We start from the raw sequence: 5,605 nt of genomic DNA, 5'->3' as shown, positions 1-5,605 counted from the left end.
CAGAGACTACCAGATGCATCCCCATTTCAGAGATGTTGACATGGGGAGAGAAGGTGCATCTCGAATTAATCAAATGTGACAGACTGAAATGCTTGCCAGTGGCTGGGCACGGTGGCTCATGCCTGTAATCCCAGCACTTTGGGAGGCCAGAGCAGGTGGATTGCATGAGGCCAGAAGTTCGAAACCAGGCTGGCCAACATGGTGAAACCCCGTCTATACTAAAAATACAAAAAATTAGCCAAGAGTGGTGGCAAATGCCTATAATCCCAGCTGCTTGGGAGGCTGAAGCAGGAGACTTGTTTGAACAAAGGAGGCAGAGGTTGCAGCGAGCTGAGATCGCGTTGCTGTACTCCAGCCTGGGAGACAGAGCAAGACTCCATCTCAACAACAACAAAAAAACAAAACAAAACAAAAAAAAAATGCTTACGGGTGAGTCTGGCACACAGGAATGGAGGAATTAACATTTCCTGCATGACCTGTGTACCAGGCTGTATTAGTTTGCTTGGGCTGCCATAACAAAGCACCACAGCCTGGGCAGCTTAAACAACAGAAATGTATTGTCTCACAGTTTTGGTGGCTGGAAGTCTCAGATCCAGGTGTAGGCGGATCTGGTTTCTTCTGAGACTTTTCTTGTCCTGTGGATAGCTGCCTCTTGCTCTGTCCTCACATGGTCTTTCCTCTGTGCTTGCCGGTGTGCAAATCTCCTCTTCCTGTAAGGACACCCATCATACTGGATTAGAGCTCACCTTAATGGCCTTATTTTAACTGAATCACCTCTTTAAAGACCCTCAGTTCCAAGTATAATCACATTTTGAGGTACTGGAGGGTAGGACGTCAATATAGGAATTTTGGGAGGGGACATGGTTCCGCCTATGATATAGGGCCAGGGTTGGTGCTCTGCAAACAGGATCTCCATTTGGCTACACAGTGATTGCATCGGCAGGTGGTTTTGTCTTCACTTTACTCATGAAGAAATTGGGGCCCCAATAAGTTATCCGTCAAATATCACACAGCTGGGACGGGGAAGCGCTGAATTTCAAATCTAGGAGAAGCTGTGCTGTAGGCCTGCCTGCTAATTCTCATGCCAAACTACTTTCTGGAACCTGAGGGATGTCAGGCACAGTTCTTCCCTCCCTACCCCCAGCTTCTGGGTTAGAGAAGGGGAGGGCGGAGGCCTGAGTTGCTGCTCACCCCTCCCTCTCCACATCCTGCATTAATCAGAGTTCTTCCAATATCTTATTAAACTTCCTTGTAAACTTATTTGAAGAAAGGGTGGCTGAACAGAAAAGTTTGAATGTGGCTGTATTGCACGGCGTATTAATTTCCTAAGGCTGCTGACAACATGGGTGGCTTAAAACATTATTTTCTCATAGTTCCGGAGTCTAGAAGTTTGAAATCACTGTGTCTGAAGGGGCACACCCCGTCTCTGAAAGCTCTAGGGGAGGATGCTTTCTTACTTCTTCCTGACTTCTGAGGGTGGCCCTCAATCCTTGGTCTTCCTTGGCTCATAGATGGTGTCACTTCAATCCCTCTCCATCATCACATAACATTCTCCGTGTGTGTGTGTGTGTGTGTTCATCTCTTCTCTTAAAAGCACCAGTAATTATAGTGAATTTAGGTCCTACCTTAATCCAGTATGACCTCACCTTAACTAATTACATATGCAAAGACTCTATTTCCAAATAAGGTGGCATTCACAGGGAACTGGGGTTAGGACTTCAACGTATCTTTTAGTGGGATGCAATTCAAACAACATCACATGGCATAGCTAAAGCTAAGGAAGGCCACTGGTCAGGGAGCGAGGTGATGTGGGGGGGACTTCCAGGCAGACGGGGGACTTCCAGGCAGAGCCGTGAGATGATAGAGAAAAGCTGAGAGTGGCCACAGGAGTCAGGGATGATCGCAGGTCAAGGGATGAACTGGGTTGACTTTGCTTCTAGGGGATGTGTAGAACATGCTGTCTGGTGAGATGGCTGGGTCTGAGCTGCCTCTCCCTGTCTGGCCCATTCCTCTGCACCAGTCACTCGCTCTTAATCCCCTTAAGCTCAGAAATTTGACAGGAGGGAGGCCAGGTCCAGGACAGTTGGTAAACACCAGGACCATCCTCTTGCTTTTCTCCTTAATGAGGAGGCCAAAGTCTTTGAAGCCAGCGGGAGGCCTCCTTTGAATCTAAGGTATCCCAGAGTTTAATTCTTTTGTAATCCTTTGTTGGGGGGTGGGGGGCAGCTTCCAAAAATACCTTGTCCTTAAGCAGTTTTCATTATGGATGCTAGTTGCTCAAACCTTCACTAATTCAGGTTAACCTGGATCCCAGTAGAGTTTTTCTTTTTTTTTTCTCCTAGCATCCTCTGATGTCAGGCCAAACAAAAATTCACATAAAGGATGTAAGTCCCACATTTCTCCCGGCATTATATCAGAACGGCCCTGGGAGCATATTAATAGCCTGGAGTCATGGAACAAATGGTTATTTATATGTGTAGGTGATGGCTAAAGTACACCCTCCAGTAATTATTCACAATTAACAAGCACTTCAGCAAATGAACAAAATCTGTTTTTCATCCATTGAGGTAGCAATTCTTTATCCAGAACTCATGTACCTGCAACTTCTGGTTAACCAGCCCTCCCACACAGCTCCAGAACAAAGCTAATTAGAGATTATAATCATGACCTTCAGGCTCCTTCCTGAGCCTGAAGGGTACTTGAGTCATCAATAAAATATAATGTCTTCAGTGGAGTTTCAGTTGACAAGTATAATGGAGTTGAAAATTGGTGATCTATATATACTTGTTAACTCTCTGTTAACTAGACATGTGTTGGCAGCTCTTGTGGAGTGAGCTCTTCTCATCTGCTAGAACTTTCCAGATAATTTCTCATTTAATCTTCTCAGCTCTGCTCTACGTGATGGGCTTTGGGGGTGATGGGAGGCAACTGGGGCTCTTGTCTCTTGCTTGTCCAGTCCTAGTTACTATCCTTGACTCAGGTCCCTGTGATAATGCAGTTTATAGAGAGTCTGGAATGCCTGGACTAGGAGAAACCTCCAGGGGATCCAGCTGGATCCAGTTTGATCATTTCATTGTACGTGAGGCATCTGAGGCCAGAAAGGCTGAGGGATGTGCTCAGGTTTGCCCAGAGCCCCTGCCTCCTAGCTCTAAGTTCTCTCTATTACATCACAGCATATGCGACATAATTCAGCTGCTATCTTGATTATCCCCAGGAGTATGGTGATTTATTTTATGACCCAAAACAGGATCCAGCAAACAGAGCCTGTCTTTTTTGTTGTTGTTGTTGTTGTTGTTACTTAGTTTCTATTTCATAAACTTAACTCTGCAACTCAGCTAGGCATGGAAGGGAACCAGGAAAACATGGAACCCACAGGGAACTGCAGTGAGAGCACAGAGATTCTAGGATACTGTGAGCAAATGGGGTGGAGGGGTGCTCTCCTGAGCTACAGAAGGAATAGGCTGGTGGTTAAAACACAAGTCAAACTTATTGAAGTTGTCTACAGTCAGCAATGGTGATCTTCTTGCTGGTCTTGCCATTCCTGGACCCAAAGTGCTCCACGGCCTCCACAATCTTCATGCTTTCTTTCACCTTGCCGAAGACCACATGCTTGCCATCCAACCAGTCTTGGCAGTGCAGATGAAAAACTGGGAATCGTTTGTGTTGGGTCCAGCATTTGCCATGGACAAGATGCCAGGACCTGTATGCTTCAGGATGAAGTTCTCATCATCAAATTTCTCCCCACAGATAGACTTGCCACCAGTGCCATTATGGCATGTAAAGTCACCACCCTGACACATAAACTCTGGAATAATTCTGTGAAAGCAGGAACCCTTATAACCAAATCCTTTCTCTCCAGTGCTCAGAGCATGACAATTTTCTGCTGTCTTTGGAACCTTGTTTGCAAACTGCTCGATGTCAAAGAACGTGGTGGGGTTGATCATGGCTGATAGTACAGGACTCCTGGTGACGGTGGTGTTTTAAAAGCTCTTTTTTTTTTTTTTTTTTTTGAGAGAGGGTCTTGCTCTGTCATCAGGGCTGGAGTGCAGTGGCACAATCATGGCTCACTGCATCCTTGACTGGCAGGTCTCAAATGATCCTCCCACTTTAGCCTCCCGAGTAGCTTGGATTGCAGGTGCATACCACCCTATGCATGCTAATTTTTGTATTTTTTGTAGAGGTGGGGTTTCACCATGTTGTCCAGGCTGCTTTTGAACTCCTGGGCTCAGGCGTTTCTCTTGCCTTGGCCTCCCAAAGTGCTGAGATTATAGGCTTGAGTAGGCTTGGGTCACCACACCTGGCCTCTTTTGTTTTTTTCTCTTTTTAATGTCAAAGAGCAGTCTGTTAAATTAGCTATGACTTTATGCATTATCTATATGAGTGTTACAAAGTGTTGGCTGAGTCTGGATCCTTGAGGATAAATGTGAGAGGCCTGAAATATATGCTCAGTGAGGATTTGGTACATTTCCATCATGCTCATCATCCTTCACTCCTGACATTGAACCTGTTAGCAGTCCTGCCAGGGCAGCTTTAAAAATGTGTCAACGATTTGACTGCTTCTGACCATTCTACAGTTTCTGCCTTGGTCCTGGGCACTGTCTTCTCTCAGCTGGATGACCTCTGGGGCCCCCTTACTGGAATCCCTGCTTCTGTGATTCTCATCACACTTAGACTACACTACACTCTCCTTTCCAGGGCCTCAAGGCCTTGCATGGCTTGCGCTTTGCCCAACTCTCCGACCTCCTGTCCTACTCTGCCCTCCCTCACTCTGTTCCAGCCACCCCGGCCTTGCCATGCCTCAAAACTGCCAAACTAATTTCTGCCACAGGACCTTTGCACAGGCTATTTTCTCTACCTGGAATGCTCTTTGCCCAGATGGTTTCTTGGCTCAGTCTTCCATTTTATTCAGGTCTTTGCTCAAATATCACCCCTGCAGAGAGGCTTTCCCAATGGCCATGTCTAAGATAACACCCTCTTCCTTTCATTTTGCTTTTCCCAATGTTGCTTTAGTGTTACATAGAGCATTGATACTGCCTTATGATAAATAACCATCTTACTTATAAATATTCACTTGTTTTTCTGTTCTTTGTCTGACCTGCTAGAATTTAAGGTCTGTGAGGCCCAGAACAAAGTTGACTCCCCATTTCTTGCATCAGTGCCTGGTAGATGCTCAATAAATAACTGTTGAGTAAATTAATAAACTAAAACTTTAGAACCATTGCCCGGCATGGTGGCTTACGCCTGTAATCCCAGCACTTTGGGAGGTCAAGGTGGGCGGATCATGAGGTCAGAAGATCGAGACCATCCTGGCCAACATGGTGAAACCCCATCTCTACTAAAAAATACAAAAAAAGAAAAAAAAAAAAAGAAAAAAAAAATAGCTGGGTGTGGTGGTGCACGCCTGTAATCCCAGCTACTCAAGTGACTGAGGCAGGAGAATCGCTTGAACCTGGGAGGTGAATATTGCAGTGAGCCAAGATCACACCACCGCACTCCAGCCTGGTGATGGAGCGAGACTTTGTCTCAAAAAAAAAAAAAAAAAAAAAAAATCCTGAGGGAAAAAGGACTCTAGGAATTTTCCAACCAAAAGGTATAATAATTACAT

The 5,605-nt window shown here is 45.6% G+C and overlaps 1 pseudogene; it reads right to left on the bottom strand.

The window, feature by feature from the left end:
* Positions 1 to 362: 362 nt before the first annotated feature.
* LOC110740498 lies at positions 363 to 3,985 on the bottom strand (annotated as a pseudogene).
* Positions 3,986 to 5,605: the final 1,620 nt, after the last annotated feature.

Source organism: Papio anubis, chromosome 16 (assembly GCF_008728515.1).
Source record: "Papio anubis isolate 15944 chromosome 16, Panubis1.0, whole genome shotgun sequence".
NCBI classification, from domain to species: Eukaryota; Metazoa; Chordata; class Mammalia; order Primates; family Cercopithecidae; genus Papio; species Papio anubis.
The sequence above is the reverse complement of the archived record's forward strand: the minus strand, read 5'-3'. Positions and strand labels throughout refer to the sequence as shown.